Raw genomic sequence first — 20425 nt, 5'->3', positions numbered from 1 at the left:
TCCCTGGTGTCTGTTACTTCAGGAGATGGAAATGTACTAGGTTTATGAGCTGCAGAATAAATTCATTGCCACATCCGTTATATTTCTCGATGCCGCTTGGTGCACACACAGCCCTTAAGCTTTCTTCTCCCCAGTGAAGGTGTCTGTGTCCATTTCATTAATAATACTCTGCACTCACAGTGCACTGCATATTTATTGTCAGTGAGTGCAAGCTTGAGCTAATTAGCAAAGTTAATTAGTGCTGTACTGCAAAGCCCAGAATATGCAGGAAAGGACGTGTATCTGAGAGAGAGAATAAGAGACAGGGAGAGTGAAAGATAAAAGGCCTATAAAAATAGGAGCTGGCTTGTTCTCCCTTATTTATGTGTGACATGGAATTGAATATCAGCAGCTAGAGACAGGCTCCCCACCTGGGGATCTGACGCAGACCTTCAGGGGAAACATCTATTACACAGACAAATCCTTTCACTCTCTTCTCTCTCCATCAAAGGAGTGAGCATTCCTGCTGGGAGCCCAGAAGAATACTTCATTCTACTCCACATTAACCAGGCTATATCCAAACAGAATGCTCTTTTCCAGGACTAATTGCTAAAAATGTGTGTTGGGCTCAAGGTAGACTGGAAGACATACCCTTTGGAATCCAGCCTCCTGTTCGTAATCTATATCTTTGTGTGTACACATGAATGTTCACATACATGCATGTGCAAATTACTATGATATTTCATCAGTGAGGCAAAGTTGTTTTGCATTGCTCAGAAGAAGCATGATGTTAGTTATTATTATCGCACATACTGCTGGTCCAGTGGACTCTAGCATTGATCCAAGTTAAGGATCAAGTCTCTGGCAAATTCTCTTTCCTTAACAACACCCTCCCCTTTTCTCTTTTCCACTTTCCACCAATACTATGTATATAACCATGAGAAATTCACATGGCAGAGAAAGGTGTTGCAAATGAATGGAGGTATTAATCAAAAGAACAACAACAAAAAATAATAATATACTCAGCACCTAATGATGACTGCTTTTGATAGATGCACGAGACCTTCAGAAATTTGTATTTGCTGTTACTGGACACAGGTGGCAATCCTAAGCACACTCACCAGAGGATAAGTACCATTAGACACAGTGGGTTTTGCTTCTGAGTAAACGTTCATAGGGTTGCTCTGCAAGCAGATGTATGACTGAGCAGGAAAACATTTTGCCAACATGAAGGTGCAGAGAAGAAGGGAAACCACATCTGTTGAATTACTGCCTGTCAGGTAGCTGTTGAGGATACCTAGAAGTAGGTGGCTGGTGAGCCTATTTAACAGCTCCTAACTCAAAGAAGGCACATATGCTTGATGGTCAGGTGTGTGTGTGTGTGTGTGTGTGTTGACAAACCCATATTCTTTAGTTACATTTGTACAGTAGTAAGAGACATTGCACTGCCAGGAGGTAAGCCAGGTCACTTTGCAATGTGAAGCAAGGGTTTGAGAGGATTACCACACAAGCTATTGGCCAGGTCTTCGATTTCAAGTGCATCACTGTAGTGAATCATCTATGCAAGTGGCTTGACTTCACAAAATCAATGAATCCACAATAATTTTGACAGATCACGAAGGGATTAACTCTCACAGTGTTGCTATGGATGGGAATAGGCTTGTTAGTCCCCAAACAATCTTACTTGGTGGCATTGGTCTTGTATTACATGCTCCTTGATTCTGACAGAAAATTGCAGTCCTGAGCATGTGAAGAAGAAGAAGAAGAGGAGGAGGAGGAGGAGGAGGAGGAGGAGGAGTTTGGATTTGATATCCCGCTTTATCACTACCCGAAGGAGTCTCAAAGCGGCTAACAATCTCCTTTCCCTTCCTCCCCCACAACAAACACTCTGTGAGGTGAGTGGGGCTGAGAGACTTCAAAGAAGTGTGACTGGCCCAAGGTCACCCAGCAGTTGCATGTGGAGGAGCAGAGACGTGAACCCAGTTCACCAGATTACGAGTCCACCGCTCTTAACCACTACACCACACTACCATCATTTCAGCATATGGAGCAGACCTGCGAGGCAGTGAGCTGGTCTCTCTCCCACTAACACAATGTAACGGGATAGCTTTGCATGCAAAGGGAGGAGATACGTCTAAACATACAGCATCTCAATGTTTGCAAGCTTTCCTGATGGGGACTTGCAACTCCCCCACCCAGCACTTGAATTTCAAATACTGTACTCACTAGCAATACTTAGAAAAGATTGAGCTGGTTTGTGAGCCAAGCAAACAGCAGCTCACCTCTTCCTAATTACAGTTTACCAAGATTCGTATTCCAAGCCAAAGAATCATGATGCTTGGCAACATTTTCCAAAATAGACATACCTTCTGAAGTCGCTATAAATACAGTGTAGCTAGACTACACTTAGCAGTAGATTGGAATCAGCTACATTGAGGGGTCCTTAAACTTTATTAGAGCTGCCAAAAGCTGTATGTAAGAAATACACTACATTGTTGTTGCACCTGTTATTTTCTAGTTATCCCCTCAACAAGGGTATGGTAATCTATGGGCCTCTGGACGTGTCTGGCTACAACTTCTATCATTCCTGAGCATGGGCCAAGTTGGCTGGGGCTGATGGGAACTGGAGTCCAGCAATACATGAAGAGCCACAGGTCCACCATTCCTGCCTAAAACATTTTGGAGCGGGCAAACTGAGAATTCTGGAGAGAGAGTGAAAGAGAGATATCTTAAAACCATTCCCTAATAAAGACTGCAATAGTTAGAGCAGTTCCTGGCTCACAAACAGACTTTCCCTCCCCTAGGGAAAAGCCATTTGCCTTTAGCTTGGTGCAGAGTACACTATTTAAGAAGGTCTTTAATTCCCCCTCCTTCCAGGAGATCAAACATATATTTTGCCTCAGGCCTATGCCTCATCTGTAGGAAGTTTGCCTTATTCCCCTCCCTAGGCATTGCTAACTTAAAGGATTCCTGCAATGTTTTCTAGCCAGAGTTTGACAGGTTTTCTTAAGGTGGGAAACAGCAAGGCTAATGCACTGGTTTTGGGTTGAGACTCTCTCCAAAGTGGGGCCCTCAGGCAGGCAATGCACGGCCATCTTGTGCTTTTTAAAGAAGAGTTTTGATCCTAAATGTCACAGTGTTTATCTCTTGCTCCCTTTCCTTGGCTTGACGCTCTCTCAAAAAGCTCCATCAGCAGATGCCTCTGAATAGAACGAAGCTTTTGCTAGTTTCTTGTGGCAGCATTTCTGCAAATAAGCATTGAAAATACAGAGCTGGGAACCTGCCAAGCCTGAGATTCTGGCCATTTTAATTTCAGGAGAATTGTCTGCTTCCTCCTCTTGCTTTTAGAGCCTTTATATGTTGTTTAAAGAACACCCCTTTGGCAAATGGAAAGAAGCATGGCAGCTTCAGGCTGTAAATGAAAGATAAGCAGGAGCGCTAATACATCTTTGGAGAGAGGGTGGTTTCTTTGCTGTAAACTGGCATAGCTCCCCAGACCAAGTCAATACAGTACAGTGGAGATGATTTGATCTGGGGGTAGATTCGGCCCTTGCTGTATTACGAATTGCTTCCTGGCCTTCATGACTACACTGTTTGTGCAATTCATGCCTTGCTTGCTTAGTCCTCCCTAACCAAATACTAGCCTAGAAGTGTGAGTACATAGAGCCAGAATTCTATGGAACTTTGAGCCTGTGGAACACACTGGACGAGCTTCTTGCACATATAGACTGAATTGCTTTGCAGACCAATCTAGAGTATTGGTCAAATATATACTATGGAAGTTACAGTCATCAAAAATCAAAGAGTATGGGAAAGCGAAAACCAACTCCATTTTAGAGATGAGTAACTTGGGTGCAGGCAGATTAAAGCTCATGTTTTTAACCCCCTCAGAGCTAAAGTAGAGACACTGGGAAATATGTGGCAGGATTTCCCGCTTTCTGTAATGAACTGGCAGGATGACAGAGAGGAGGAAGAGGATCCCGGCAAAGGGTGTAGCTGAGACTGGGACACAATGGGGCAAGCTGGGAAGGGGGAAGTAAGTACTCACTGGGTGATGGAGGATGGCAAGGGGATGAGGGTCAGTACACAGGAACCAGAGCAGCAGGACCCATCACCAGAGCCAGAGGGACCCCTGTCTCCATCAACACAAGGCATAGGGAGCAGCGGTAGAAGTGCTCTAGGAGTCTGAGGCAGGCAAGGGTTCACAGCCCAGTTCTCTAGTCTAGTTGGCCATGTGGGGCTCGCTAACTCTGGGATGAGGGGTGTGATTCCTCAGCTGGAGTAGGCTTGGAGCAGGTGAGGGTCACTTGCCTCATCAAGCCCAGATGCAGGAAAAATACAAAAGGAAAGCAGAGCTGAGGTGTTTTATCTGCTCAACTGCCCATGTTCATGGGCCTTGGATTCTCCTGGACCTCTATGGGACTATGCTTTGGGCTGTATCCTGACTGGTGGATTGCTTACTTGGATTGGCCCTGGACTGTGTTTCCTGATCTTTGGACTTTAGATTTTGGACTTTGATTGTGTAGGTGGACCCCTGGACTTTGAACTTTGGACTTGACATACTGACTTGCTGCCAGGTAGGCCAGGGGTTCCAGACACTCACTTTCTTTTCTTTTTTGAAGTTCAAATCAATTAACATGTATGTGCATTGAAAAGGACAGCGATGGTGAAAAACTGGGTGTTTATTTGACCTTTCCACCAGCACCATTTTACCAATCTAAATTGCACCCCTCCCCAAAAACTGGTGTTCCACAGGAGAAAATAGAAAGGCATCATACAAACCCCAGTAAGTTTTCCACAGGGTGCAGATATGAGGTGTGGAAAATGTGTGAATTAGATCAGGAAGAAACAGTGCAGGGGAGAAGCTTAAATACAGGCCATCAGAGTTGCCTTCTTCCCTGACTTAATTTGTGCACCACCACCCCAAGCTGCTTTAAACAATAACAAATAACAGCAGCACCCATGGGAGATCCAGTTATGGTTCTCTTAGCCACTCATCACATTTGACCCTCAAATCTCATGTAAACACCCAAATATTTGTGTACAGTGGTACCTTAGGTTAAGTACTTAATTCGTTCCGGAGGTCTGTTCTTAACCTGAAACTGTTCTTAACCTGAAGCACCACTTTAGCTAATGGGGCCTCCCACTGCGCTGCCGCATCCTGAAGCAAAGTTCTTAACCCGAGGTACTATTTCTGGGTGAGTGGAGTCTGTAACCTGAAGCGTATGTAACCCGAGGTACCACTGTATTAAGAGCTCAGCACAGTTGGGCAATAGGACATATTTAAAAATGCCACAAAGTAATTGTTGATGCTTACATACCTGTGGAAACATCAAAACTAAAATGAAAGTCAAAAGCCAAAGCAATGGCCTATCTGAAAGGTCACAATTTCCCCATGAATGTCAAGAGAGCCCATTTTTGGAGAACATGTGGGGTGCTAAGCCCATGCTTGAACAAGTCCCCAAACCAAATACTAGTCTTGGCACATAACTGCATTGAACTAAATTCCCATAAAATGTGGAGGCTGTGGCTAGGTACCATGACCTCGATCCAGAAGCTGGGCTGTTCAGAGGATAGTGGTTACTGGGACAAAAGCAATTGTTCCATTTAATACAGGCTTTTTGTGAGTCGCAGTCAACTCAACCTGATCCTCATGGTTTTTTGCAGGGTGGGGAGGGGAACATGTTATCTATTATCTACAGAAAAACAGTTCCCCGGTGCAAGGAGACTTCCATGCATCACTCCTAGAATAATTAAAATTCTCCTTAGCACCAAACCCTATTGATTAGCCAAAGGGCTTCTGATGGAAGTGGAAGAGCCCAGCATGAAGCAATCCTACTGCCCGCTGTGCTGATCTCTGCCAGACGTGCATCTGATGCCTTTTCATTATTGTTTGCCAATGATTTGTTTTCCCCCACAAAGCTACAGCTCCCTTCAGAAGTGTCTGGTGATACTGCAGGGCCCTGGGAACTTCTCAGGGGCATTTTGGGGAAGGTGAAACTAGGAATAGAAGAGAATTTCATTTGGTCTGTATTTTATAGTGAACCAAATCTCCTGGGCTAGTTCATGAATTATGACATTGCCATCCAGATTTCGCACTTTTTGGAATTTTACAGTGCAGTTCTTGGCTCAAGAAGCGATATCTATTTTAGGATAAAATGCATTTAAAATGCATACATGGATATATAATACATATTTAAATACATATATTGTGATTAAGTATTTAAATGTATCTGTAAATATGGATTTAGAAAAAGCTGCACAGGCTCAGCATTTGGAGAACAACTGGTCTAAATTTAACTCCTGGGGCATCCAGGGCAGCCATCCAGCACAGACCACTGCAAGCTTTAACAAGTTCTTTCCACCTTACGCCACAACTCTTGCTTCCCAGTAACCAGGCATGGCTGTAGAAGGGAGTGAAGAAGTCTGGAGCTGTGAAATGGCTTCTTGACATTATCTAGAAACGGGATGCATTTCACCAAATTTCTCTGGGGGAAGGAGAAGTTCTCCAACACATTCTCAAGGGCAGAGCTCACCATGAAGCAGTAGCTCGGTAGCTCGGCTTCTTTCTTTTTACCTACAGTTGTGGTTTTTGTTTTGCTGCTGCTGTAAACGGCAACAGCAGCAACTATCTTGGCAGCCCGGCCTCCATTTTGCATCTTCCACAATATCCCAGACCTAATGTCATACAGCATTGCAGGTGGGGGGGGGGATGTTCTCTCCCTGTTTGCTTCTCACTACTCATGCAACGCCTGGTTCCCCACCCCCATTTAGCTACATGGGACAGTCTGGCATCCCATAGTTGAAGAGTCAAATAATTTCCGGTTTGGCTAATAATTCTGTCTTCCTTTTTGCAACCATGCATCCTTTTACGTCAGCTGCTTAAATGCAGCAGTGCTAATGACCATCAAAACACTTCCTTAGCAGTTGTGTGTGGCTCTGCAGAGGACTCTTATTTGAAGCAAGCGAGTCCCATGTTTGACTGTCTCCCTTTGCCCAGCTTGAAATGTCAGGCTAGGTGAAGATCCTTTGGCTGTTCTCTTCAGAGGACGTGTTTAAAAGCATCCCTGCAGACATGCACTTCCCTGCCCTGACTGGAGTAGACTAACCCGGCTTTCTCCTACTGGAACAAACAGTTCACTCAGTGAAAATTACAAAGTGCTCCAATTTCATATATGGTTACTGACCTGGAAATTGATTGTTCCCCTACGAATGAGAATTTCTCATGTAGGTGGTATCACTGACAAGTCCCAAAAACCTGGACCGCTGCAGAGAGAGGAGGGAGGGGAAATATTTGCCCAGAGTATGCTGTAAGGGTCATTGATGAGAAACTCAATTTGGTTCCCATCTTAATCAAGAGTAATAAATATTAATACAAAATGCTTACAAGGCTCCATTAGCCTCCAAAGCACTTTACCATGCTGATTGTGCTGATTAGTCCTCAGCACTTACAAGGCAAGTGAATAGCATAAAACTTTGATCTCTCTTTTGCAGACAAAGAACTGGAAGTGTCAGAGTTTAAAGACACCACAATCCTGGTTGGCTAGTTTGTACACATGAAAGGCTCTGCTCCGCTCCCCCCCCCCCCAACAATAGGGTGGCCAGGTAGAAAAAAGAACAGTGTGCCTGCAGGTTTAATATCTGTAGTGAATGAGAATTTCACCTATTGAAATTCCCTCTTCCTACACAAGCATTAAAGCTGCAGGAGTCCTGTCTTGTTTTAAATCCATTTACCCTTCCTCAAAGGGACGCAGGTGGTGCTGTGGTCTAAACCACTGAGCCTCTTGGGCTTGCTGATCAGAAGGTCAGCGGTTCGAATCCCCACGACAGGGTGAGCTCCCGTTGCACGGTCCCTGCTCCTGCCAACCTAGCAGTTCGAAAGCACAACAAAGTGCAAGTAGATAAATAGGTACTGCTCCGGCGGGAAGGTAAACGGCATTTCTGTGCACAGCTCTGGTTCACCAGAAGCGGCTTAGTCATGCTGGCCACATGACCCGGAAGCTGTACGGCGGCTCCCTCGGCCAGTAAAACAAGATGAGCACCGCAACCCCAGAGTCATCTGCGACTGGACCGAACGGTCAGGGGTCCCTTTACCTTTTTACCCTTCCTCAAAACATATCAGGAGTTGACCCAAGTATTGAGTCCCTAGGCTGCTGATGGAAACCTGAATTCCTATTTATGCAAACAGCTGCATCCTTCTGAAAATGTTCCACACCCTCCAGCATATGTTAGAGGGAATGAACACACACACACACACACACACACACACACACACACACACACACACACTGCACCTAGGGATAGATAAATATTTCAAGTTCAGTTTCTGTTGGTTTCCTGTTTTTCTAACTTTCACTTCAGTTGGCCACATTTCTACATCAGTTTCCAGATTTTTTCATATAAAGTCCTAAAACCACCACCCCCACAGACACTAGCATTTTAGTCTCCCTTTCTCCTAATATACACGTTTGTAGGCAATTATGCTTTTCATAGGCATTTCTCTCAGTATCAGTCCTGCCTTGAGATGTTAGGAACTGATCCTGGGACTATCTACATGTGCTCTATCTACATGTGCTCTACCACTGAGCTATGGCAGAAAAGGTAACATGCAAACCGGACAGTAGTTGCTGCCATTGTATCCAGCTGCTGCAGACTGCATCGAAACCTAGAGATAGAGACGCCTCTCCAATTTGCATGTTACAATAGCAACAGTAGATGCAACAATATTAATTTTGACGTGAATTTCCCTACAATGCACAAATCATGTCAGCATATTTTTCAAACTCATTATAACTAGCCAAGTGACAAGAGTTAATTGCCAAGTAAGGCAGACTGTATTTTGTCAAACAGCTACACCTGGGCACACCAGGAGAACACAGGTCTTCTTTCTAATTGATGTATACAGAGGGGCTCTGATGAGCATTAGGGGTTCATTTCAAAAACATACTAAAAGAAGACCACTATTTGAGATCTCAACCCTATAGAAAACTTTCTCTGAAATTCTGGTCCCTCTGACTGCTAGGGGTTCTTTATGCTTGAGTTTTCCTGTTTCTGTAACTAAAGTGGCTCCATTGCATATGATGGAGTGACATTGCTTGACACTGGCTGGGGCTTTGGCCAAAATCGGTCATTTTGCTAAAGGAGCCTTTGCTGTCTTGTATAATTGCTATATATGACTCCATGAATTAGGAAACAGCCTTTCACCCCCCATGCCAGCCTTCTGCTAAACAGTAGGCACACATTAAATTCTACTCTGCAAAGTTCCTTGCTTTACTGCTCTGCAGCACCACTATAATAATTAAATGCTGTTTAGGACAGCTTTATACTTCAACAGTGTATGTGTCCCTAGCAGAGAATTCATATTTAAATACAAGAGAAGCCACTGTTTGGCTTTCAATATATTGCCTTCATTTTAGGAACACTGATGAATAAAGCTTGGGATGGAGGAGAAATTTGATTCAGTTCATATTTCAAGGTGAAGCCACCTAATTCACACTTTCTGAACCAAAACAAAGCCATTATTCAAAACCCACACCTCTACAAATTTTGCACTGCAGCTCCCTAGCCTATGTGTTTAAAAGGTATATACTAGCATAAAATTTGCACTGAAAGGCATGCATTAATGAAGATAACACACATAATGCATTAAGTTAGGGAAATTTGCTTTGCAGAAATCTGCATATCAGGCAAGTTTGCATACAAACATGTGTATATTAGGGGAAATTCACACTAAAATGCTGGTGAATTTTTTCCTTAAAATAAAATTAAACTTATATGAAGAACTGAACATTTGAAAAATAAGAAACAGAGAAACCAGAATTGCCAGCAAGTAATGCAACCAGCTAGGAGGATGGTTATAAGAAAGGATGTCCACAGAACCCAGTTGTCATGCTTTGTTTGTACCTCCTTTCATTTGTTGTCCAGTTCTTCCCCTCTTCAATTGTTTCCCTCCTACTCCAAAACCCCTGTGTGTTTTGGAGCCTTGCACAGGTGCAAAGCTAGCAGAGTCATTATTATCCCTTGGCACCACATTGTGAAATAGTTTTTATTAAAGATTTTCTTGAATTACAAAAGAATGTGCAATGTCTCTCCCAAATACGTACACTTATTAGGGAATAAGCTCCACTGAGCATGGTGGGACTTCGATCTGAGCAATCTTGCATAGGATTCTGCTGTGTCCTCTTTCACATGGGCTGTTGAGAACCGGAGTCTGAACGCGACAACACTTGCATTCAATCCTTTCCTATCGTGCTGCATTCTGAGTTGGTACACTCAGATTAGCTGCAATCTTTTGCCACAGCAACCATGTCTGTTGCGCCACTGGCCCAGAGACTGGTGGGCAAGACATCCAGTCGATGCAGCGTTCTTCTAGTGTTTTGGGAGCAAGGAGGTGGAAGATGCACATGTTCTGTGAGGGGAAGCCACTGAATTTATATTGAAAACCACTGGCACCAACGGTTTCAACTAATGTGACTTGACAACATGTCCGTCAATAGCCCAGCTTCAGTAAAACTGGATAGGGTTCGATTTGTCTGGGATTAAAACTTCACATTGACACTGCTTTAGAGGAGCTGTGCAGGGAGCTGGACTGAAGAAGGTCCTAAAGATTGAAAGAGTATGGGAACTCAATGGAAGGGCAGCTGGGAAGAAAGAGACAGATGCTTCAGTGAGAGGTTCACTGGATTTTTGCAGTGGATTCCAAACTTGCATTGGTGCCTCCTTGTCTCTAATACCAGCTTCTAGAGATGATTTTAGAATGATGTGGGGTATAGAAGCATACCCACTCATAAAACTAGGTGGTGGTTTTATGAGAGACATTTTGGAAGTTGCTTTTAGAGCGGAGAAGCTGCATATAGAACAATTCGTGAAATGGTTGGAAGAATAAATATTTTTAACAGGCCTGCGGCCACATAAGAAAGGATTAATTGATTGATAAATAATTTGTGGGATAGGATCAACAGGAAAATCATTTCCCCCATTTTGACTATTGGAAAATAGCGTTAGCATATTGCCCCAAGGACACAACTATTGCCACAGGGGCCAGCGCCCTGGGTGCCCGAGCACCCACACAATTCCCCATGAAGTTCCACAGTCGTGGGGCCAGGTTGGCACTCCTGGCTATTGTACGAGTTCCCTGGCATGGTGGATTCAGTATTTGAACTGGGACAAGATTAGCACTAATGGAGCCTATGTCTGTGGAAATCACTTCCAGGAGTGGGGTGCAGGCAGAGCAGTGTTGCTCGCCCGTCTGGTTACCAAGGGTTAGAGGGGCAGGTGTGGAGAACTCAGTGTGGGTGGGCATGGCAGCAAGAGCATCAGATTGGCTGTACAGGCATCTTGAAGACCTTCCTGCTCTTTGCCTCTCCCCTCTTGGTAACCAGCAGCGACGCTCAGCATTGGGAATCGAGGTTAGCAGTGCAGTCTGTGCAACCGGTGCTGCCCTCTTCCCTTAGAAGTGACACAAACTGCAATGTTGCAATGTTTTGACATGCGTTGAAAACTTTTCTCCCAAGCTTCCCCAAATCAGCCTATTTTATTTCTGCCTTTTTCATTCCTGTTGGTTTGTGTTTTTTATACTGTTTTATGGCCCACATTATGTTTTATAGTCCATTCTTGTACTTCACTTTTTATGATGGTTTATATTGTTCAGCTGTATTGTATTCTGTGTATTTGATTGCCAGGTGGAGCTGACTTTTACCAGAGATTGTAAGCAGCTTTATAGAGGACCTTTCTCAAAAGGTAGGGGTATAATTTTCTATGGATAACTATTTGGCTCATCATGAATATGGTATGGAACAGTTTCCTAAGGTAACTATGCTTTGTTTCGCCATGTGACCAAAAGCAACCTTGCCTTTGGACAAACCTGAAGGTGCATTGTTAAACTATGGAACTCACTCCCTCAGGAAGCAATGGTGGCCTCAGACAGCCTCAAAAATGGATTAGACAAATAATAAGGCTGTTGATGGCTACTAGCCATAATGGCTATACTCTATAGTTGGAGGCAGTAATGCAGGCACCCCCAAACTTGGCCCTCCAGATGTTTTGGGACTACAGTTCCCAACATACCTGATGACTGGTCCTGTTACCTAGGGATGATGGGAGTTGTAGTCCTGAAACATCTGGAGGGTCAAGTTTGGGGATGCTTGCAGTAATGCTTCTGAATACTAGTTGCTGGAAGCTTCAGGAGGGGAGAAGGCTTTTGTGCTTGGGTTTTGTGTGGGTTTCTCACAGGCATCTAGTTGACCACTGTGAAAACAGGACGCTGGATTGCATGAGCCATTGGCCTAACCCAGCAGGCTCTTGTTATATACTTAGAATACTGCCTTTTCTCCCAGAGCTTGCTTCCCCTTCAGGTGTTCTCTTGAACCCCCACTGGAGGTCATATCAGCATCCTAATGTTTGTATACTGGCAAGTTGCTCTGTATGGGATGCAGTCTGCCTCTTCTCCAAGCTGACAGCTGCAGTATCTAAAGGAGGTAATGCTCTTCTGTACTTGCTCGGTTTTCTCTTTCCCACCTCTGCCTATCATCCCGCGTTATCCGATCAATACATCCTTGCAGCCGGAAATGGCTGATTAGCACTAAAAGTAGAGGCAGCAAGCAGAAATCCTCCCTAGAGAAATTACCAAGAGTGGCAAAGATAAGGTCTAAGGACCCTCAGTTCATTGAGATAATGTCTTTTTCTTCTTCCATTGGGCATGTGTATAGGAGCTGATTGATGCAGGTACATAATGTTTTTCCAGAGGAAATGGGGGTTGAAAGGAAGGCAAGTTACAGCCATCATGTATAAAAATTGTGAGTCCCCCTCTCCCCTCCCCTCCTCTCTTCTGCCATCTCCATAGACATTACCTGAGTTTAACTTTGTAAAAAAAACAACTTCATTTTTTTTTTAAAAAAGCAAACAATCAAGGCGTATAAATGTTATGAAATAAATAAATTTGACTCAGGTCTCAGCTCAGCACCTGTTCACAAGAGCTCATATCTGGACCATGTAAAGAAACACCAAGAGAAAAAGTCTATCTGGGCATATGCAGAGTGCATTTCTCCCTCCAGTTGAGCAACCACAGACTGGTCCTCGTGTCTGAGATTGCAGGGCAATTCTAGATCAGAGATACTGGATTCTAGGTGGGTTGCAGTCCATCCCTCGGCATCTCTCTTTTTAGACATCAGCTTTTGTGTCATCTACCCCTTAAGAATAGTCCGAAAAATGTAAAGTGTGAATGCAAATAGCATTTTTTTAAAAAACCAAAACAGAACACACAAGCTCAACAGAAAGCCCAGAGATTTGGCAGGTCCTTCTTGAATGTTGGTAACAAACTTGGGTTTCTTGCTGTGTGGAGCAGCCTTGAGTGAGTCCTGGGTGCAGCAGAACTCCTCATCACCCAAAGCAGTGCCGTTCTCGTCTCCCAGGCAACCAGTTTATAATTCTTTCTCTGAGCAGTTGCAAAGGAGGAAGATAAGATACAGCTCATGTTCAGTGGCAATCAGATGGTGTCCAGCTACCTATCGGCCGTAACTGGATGTTTCTGCTATTAATTTTAAACTGAGAAATGGGGAGGGACAATTTGTTTCTTGAGAGGGTTTATGAAATGGCAGCTTCATGAGTCTAAAAGTTAACAAGGTTCCACTCTCCAAGTGCACGTCTCTTATGCCTGTCCTTGGTAAGCGGTTCATTTCTCTCAGTGTCTGGGTGCTCATGCGCACATGCTGGATTATACATTATATAAGGACTATCCAATTATCTATGACCAATGGGTTGTGAGTGGCTTAGCAAAGAAAATCCCCATGTACCACAGAGTAGGTGTCAGTCAGTTCTGAAGATGCCAAATATCTCATGACATTGGCGCCTTGGTTAAAGGGTTTTTCTTGAATGAGCTGATCCTTGCAAGTTCACATCAAAGGGCATGTGAGCTCTGTGTTGAATCACATCCAGGTTACCTGCCCTTCTTGTCCATTAAACAGGCTCTCTGTTCTGTCAGTGTTCATATCAATGGGCTGGATGCAACTATCTCTCTCTTCCTCCACCCCTGTCCAGTAAATGCATAGTTGCACAATGCTCTGCTTATTTGTTGTTTGAGGTGCAGATGTCTTCTCTCAATATATTGCTTCTGTTGTGGAGAAATCTCATTTTCTGACAGTGGGGCCAATCATTCTTAAGCCAACTGAAGCTAATACAACAGAGCCATGATTGTTACCCATGGTATATATGCATACTTATTCTCGTTTTCCTTGTCTCTGGTCCAGCACATTCAGCAGGTTTTTGAAGTACTACAAATACTTGCAAAAAATATAATGGGGAAGAAAAAAGTATCATGAGAAATAATGGCTCAACACTCTGGAAAACAACAAAAATAGACAAAAATGCCAATGTTTCTCACTGAGGCTGTTCAAAGTGTACTGACTTGGAAAACGCAATTCTTCCCCAAGATTGCGATGGCATTGTCTTGTGGAATAGGTTCTGCAAGTGGTACCTATTTGGTATTGCTTAAACCAGCCATTAACAACCTGGTGTTCTCCAGATGTTTTAGACTACAACTCCCATCAGCCCCATGGCCATGCTGGATAAGGCTGATGAGAATTACACTTCCTCCCTCACAGAGATGAGCAGATGTGACCTAGCTGAGTCCAGGAACAGACCTCCTTGGTCTTAACCCTTTCATGAGCTAACTAGCACTTATGCATACTTACGTTTGACTGCAATTTCCCCCACACATCACAATACACTGCCAGTTTGAACACACCTTTGCTCAATGTACACCTAGCCGCATGCTGAGAACCTTGTGATTGCCCATTATATGTTGCTGTTGATACATTTGGCAGTAAACACTATATTCTGTTCCTGATACAGGCAAATCTACCAGTATTCTAACTGGAAACTGGCCCACTGTTCTCGTGTTCTGTGCTGTAGGAGTAGACATAATGTTCTAAATTAATCTAAGCAATTTAAATGTTGCAAGACCCTAGTACAAAGATCATGCTCTTGAAGCAATCCTAATTGCACCACAAAACCATTTCCATTTGGCCTTAGTTTGCTGTTTGCCTAGCATAATGGTTCATTCAGCCTTGGATGTTAGACTCCACTGGCCTGCGGTTTGGCACAGATACAGCATCACATCTACCAAGTTAAAGACCAGTCAGGAACCTATATTTTCATAGCTAGCTTCCACCTATTTGATGCCATGTATGGGGGGGATCAAAGGCACCAGAGTTATACAGTAAAAGTAAAGTTATAACACAGAGAAGAGAGACTCCTGCAATTATTGACACACAATGGAGAATGTGTTTCCAACCCAGCCACCCTGCCAGGGTCCCTATTTACTATATATAACTCATCCTCTTTGTTTATAATGCGAAGCATCTGAAGACCCAAATGCAACTTATCAAAGAGTCGGCGTGCTTGAGTATTCCAAATGGGTTCTGCCTGGCCACACATAAATTGTCAGGGTAGAACTGTTACTGATAAAACACTCAGCATAGCTATAATTTGTGTGTTGCTAAGAGCAGGAGCCTTTTTATTCAGAGATGATGGCTGTGCTGTCTGTCAGAGGGAAAGTTCATTTTCCCCAGATTAGTAAATAAAGCCATTAAGAGCAAGACAGATCATGAGTTTTATTCTGGGTTAGATCCTTAGCCAATATAAATCAGAGTGACAGTGCTGAAATCTATGGAGATGTACTTATGCTAACACATAATGAGGATCCAGCTTTGATCATTTCTATGCAGGCTTGACTTTTGCCCAAGCCACTAGACCCAGCAAACAAACTCTAGCTTGCCCTTTACAGTAATGATGGCGGGTAATGAAGGGACAACAACAATTAGCAATCAATTATTTAACCAACATAAAAGCCAGGCAAGTAAAACAGTTCCATTTTGCAAGTGTTATAGGTAATGCGGGTGTTGGGGAGAAACCAAACCCGTCCAATTTAGTTTATAGTTGTGCTGGAATCCAATTAGTAAATGAATGCAATCAGTCGAACCTTCTGAAAAATGCCACTAATTAATAATGTCATTGGGTCACGCGTTGAGGTCAAGGAGGCAGCACAGCAATTGCACTGGTCAGTCACATGCATAAAAGCAATGAATCCAGTGAGGCATTTAAGAGGATGACCTTTGTTCAAAATAAAGGATAAGTCACCACCTGTTGTCAAACAGGAGACTGAATAAGAGTGAGTGCTCCATTGGACTGTGGCCTTAAATACGTGAGAGTCAGAGGAGTGTAACAGATAGAATGTTAAACTCTGATTTAGGAAAGCTGGGTGCAAAATCCTGCTCAATCATGGAACAGACATACTAAGGACTTGGGCAGCCATCACTTCTTGGGTCATCCTGAGCTCTTTGGGGGACAGGCAAGATGCAAATGCAAATCAAAGGATTTCCAGTTTACATTCATAAATTGTCACTGGTATTCATAGTTTGTCCCATTCACATATAAGGTAGAGTAGGATAGAAGTCTTGCTTTAAGAGTAAAAGTAGCATACTTGAGAGGGACAAGGCAATGACACATTATGTTTTTCTCTTCCAAATTTTTTTATGAGAAACAGCACGATGAACAAATAAAGGCTGCTCTGGGGAATCGTGTTCAGAGCAAACCCCAGGAGGAGTACTATGAAACTGCTTTTTTCTTTCTTTTTTTAAGTATTGATTCAAATGCTGGTCTTTTGGGAAAGAATATTTGAATTTGTGCTTGTGCAGCAGGTTTGAAATATTGTGGTGTTTGGATATCTAGTTCATCAGAAAGATTAATTTATTCAGAGCTCCAGGGCTTAGAACAGGGGTGGGCAGCCTCAGGGCCAGAGATGGCCCTCCATGCAATTTAATGTGACCCTCTGTCTAATTTTATGTGGGTGGCAAGGAGAAGGGGAAGAGGAGACAGAAAGAGAGGGGTGGGGTAAGTGAAGAAAGACAGAGGGATGAAAGAAAAACAGAAATATAGAGCAGGGAACAATTTTCAGCCCAAGGACTGAGATCTCTTTTGAGCAAGTTTCCAGGGTTTCCAGTGGTGGGTGTGGCTAGGGGCAAAAGTGGGTGTTGCAATGAATTAAAATTTATCTTTGTACAGTAGGCTAGTTACCACCCACAGCATTATACCAAAGAGGCATTATCAGAGCTCAAGGGCATATTCTTTTCCAGGCAAAAATGCTTGGGGTGCAAAGCAGGATCAATGAGAAGTGTGACCTGTGGAGAGGGACCGTGGCCTGGGAAGAGTTCCAAGGGCCAGGCAGAGAGGCCCAGAGGGCCACATTGGGGCCTGAGACTCCCCGCCCATACCCCAAGAGATTGACAGTTCTAAGACACTGAGGATGGAATAGTCAGAGGTACAGCATTTCTGTAGGTGAGTGATGCCAGGTAATAGTATTGTCTGAGCTGAGCTCATGTGGTGTTAGCATCAAGTTTATAGACCCAGATGTTTGCAATGCTCTTGGGTCAGATGGCCATCTCTGTTACAACAACTGATAAATCAGAGACACTGTGATTCAAATTGAAGTGCTTTGCAACTAGTTTTTCCATTTTTCGAATCAAGGTTGTGGATATTGGTTTCTAAAAAGTGTGCGTAGATCAGTTGTTGTTTTACCCATGAAATGAGTGGCATTCTGGGCATTTGCACTCATTGAAACTACATTTCACGGCCCACAAGTGATGTTTTGTTTGATATAACAAATTATGCCAGTCATAGTGCTTTTGAAGGTAACTGTCTGCATGAGATAAACACAAGGTAATACAATGTTTTGAGTCATGAGGATGTGATCTAAGATTGCTGATTGGTGGCTTCAGTACAACTTTCGCTAATAGTCTCCATAGATTGGAGACTGGCAGAATGCTATAACAGGAGGCTTGCTGATTGCTTGAGCAAGATGTTCTGAATTTGCTAGTAATGGGTAGCTTTCTCTGATTGCCAGGTGATACCTAGGATAGAAATCTACTAAACACAGAATAAGGTGGTGGTGGTTGACTGATACATCACTTTCATGGAGAACATGTTTTCAGGTAAAATGCTTTCCTGGTAGATGTTGTATTAACATGTGGAGGATATCCTCTGTGCAGATGGTGTTCTTCAGGTTAACTGGTTCTTTGATCGTTTTCTTTGTTGTCGCAGATGACTTTGATTCGAGCTGTGGATAATGCTTCTCTTCATATGGCTGGAATGCCTGTATTTGCACTCTAGATAGCTGTGGGCATCAGTGCATTTGTTGTTGTGATAGTGACTTTTTTTGTTGTTTCTGGTGGTAGGGCTCAAGGAAAGGGATGGATGGCTTATCAGTGGTGTTACCAAACGTAAACTTGAAAGAGGGATATATACAGTTGGTGATAGCACAAAGTCATCAAAATCTCCCACTACATATTAAGGGAACTAATTGTTTATCAGAATCAAGTCTTTGAATAAACAGTTTGACAACAATATTATACTTACATTGGCTGGCATGTTGCTTTACACCAGGGATGGGAAACCTCAAGTCTGCGTGTGTGTGTGCAAATTCAGCCCTCCGGGTCTCTCTGTCTTGCTCTCTGGACTTTTCCCAGGCCATACCCCTCACTGGCCTTGCTTACACCTCCTTGAGTATTTTTTGCTGATTGGAATTTATTCTTGAACTCTTAAAAATCCTCTTGCTTGTTTGAATGGAAGATAGAGAGGGATGTTTGATTACAGGCAGCTCCCCAGTTCTGCGAAGGTTGCATTCTGGGTCAAAGTGAATGTCAGCAGAATGTGCTAAGTCCAGCCTGCCCTATTCCACCCCACCACTCTGCCCCCATTCCTCCCTCTCCCAGGTCCAAAATGGACCCACACATCAGCAGCTGTATAGGTTGGATGTGCCAAAAATGGTTGCCGCGTGTATGTGTAGAAACAAGTCATTGGAAAGGTAGTTTAACATGGGTTACTCTGCCTACATTTGCTTCTGGCCTGTGGCCCTTGGGAGGCTGTCCAAAATGGAATGCAGCCTTCTGGTTGAACAGGGTCCCTATCCAGCTGTACTTTACTGTATTTCAGTGGGCTAATGTCATAAGCACATATTGTCTATGTGCAATTCTCAGAGTGGCAGCAATTTCCTGGTAGATCAGAATCCTAATTTAGCTTAGAAAAGACCACAGAGTTTGGCAAGTTAAAAATGGTTTTCTTACAACCTCTTCAAAGGTCAGGTTCATGTGCTTTTCCATACAGCAACAAACAAACACACGCAGTAACACCTAGTTTCAAAATAGTGTGAAATGTTTCAAACCACATGGTCTAGGCTTGGCGTGATCAGTCCAAATGTCCTTTCTGGTCAGATTCACATGGTGGAATAGAGTGAACAGATAGCTTTGTTTAACCCTTCATCCCAAGGTGAGAAGGCATGACCAAGCTGATTTTGGCAAATTAGCTTAGTCTATGGTCTTAACCCCTTTGTGCATTAACTAGAGCTAAGCATGCTGGTTATTTGAGGCTGATATCCCATCCGAGTAATAGTAAACACATCTAGAATATTGAAGAAGCCTTGCTTTTGAGAAAGAACACTTCAAAGAAGTTCAAATATCACACAGTATGAATCTTTTCTGTAAAATGTATGTATTGTTGCTTGTATTGCTTTTATTTTGATTTCCTCTTTATCTTCCTTTTTCTGGGTATTTAAAAAAATCATTTAAATACGGTGTTTCAATTCTTCACTCCTAATTTAAATTAAGACTGCTTCAGTGTTGGAAATAACTCAAGTCTTCTCTGAGCTAAATTTTTCTCTTATGTTCAATTTTTATTTTATTTTTGAAATTTGAACCCAAAATTGGTAAGTTAATTTGGTATTAACTTTTTTGCTGGCACTTTTGGGCTGCTGGGTCAGGAACAATAAAGGGATGATTTGGTTGTAGCAGAATCCTTAAGAAAAATATAACATGAAAGAGCAGAACATCACACCTCTTTTGCAGTTTATTTCCTAGCAGTAAGTAAGGTATGACAAACATAGCATGCATACTATTTATACATAGTACAAAGTATCTTATTCATTCTAGCAGGGGGGCAGTAACTGCAGCTGATCCCAAGCAGCCAGGATCCTGTTTCAATGGTAACTGTTTATAGCACAGGATATGCAATAGCTCAGTGTTTCCCAACCTTGGTCCTCCAGCTGTTTTTGGACTACAACTCCCATCATCCCTAGCTAGCAAGACCAGTGGTCAGGGATGATGGGAATTGTAGTTCAAAAACAGCTGGAGGCCCAAGGTTGGGAAACACTGCAATAGCTCATTAAAACCTATTAATGTATAGCCAATATATATTTATATGGACTGTATAATATATTTAATGGTGTTTTAACCAGGACTTATCTGACTGACTGAACCCAAATGGACCTTGAATTTCATCACCCCATTTGCAGGCAGCAAAGTTTGGGACAGTATTGCTCTGTCTTTTCAGTAGAGGTGCAAAATCCCAGGGCTGTGCACAGCGCCTTCTCTGCCCCCGATTCAGAGTCTTGGATTGTCCA

The sequence above is a fragment of the Podarcis muralis genome, chromosome 5 (assembly GCF_964188315.1).
Source record: "Podarcis muralis chromosome 5, rPodMur119.hap1.1, whole genome shotgun sequence".
In the NCBI taxonomy this organism is placed as follows: Eukaryota; Metazoa; Chordata; class Lepidosauria; order Squamata; family Lacertidae; genus Podarcis; species Podarcis muralis.
The sequence above is the reverse complement of the archived record's forward strand: the minus strand, read 5'-3'. Positions refer to the sequence as shown.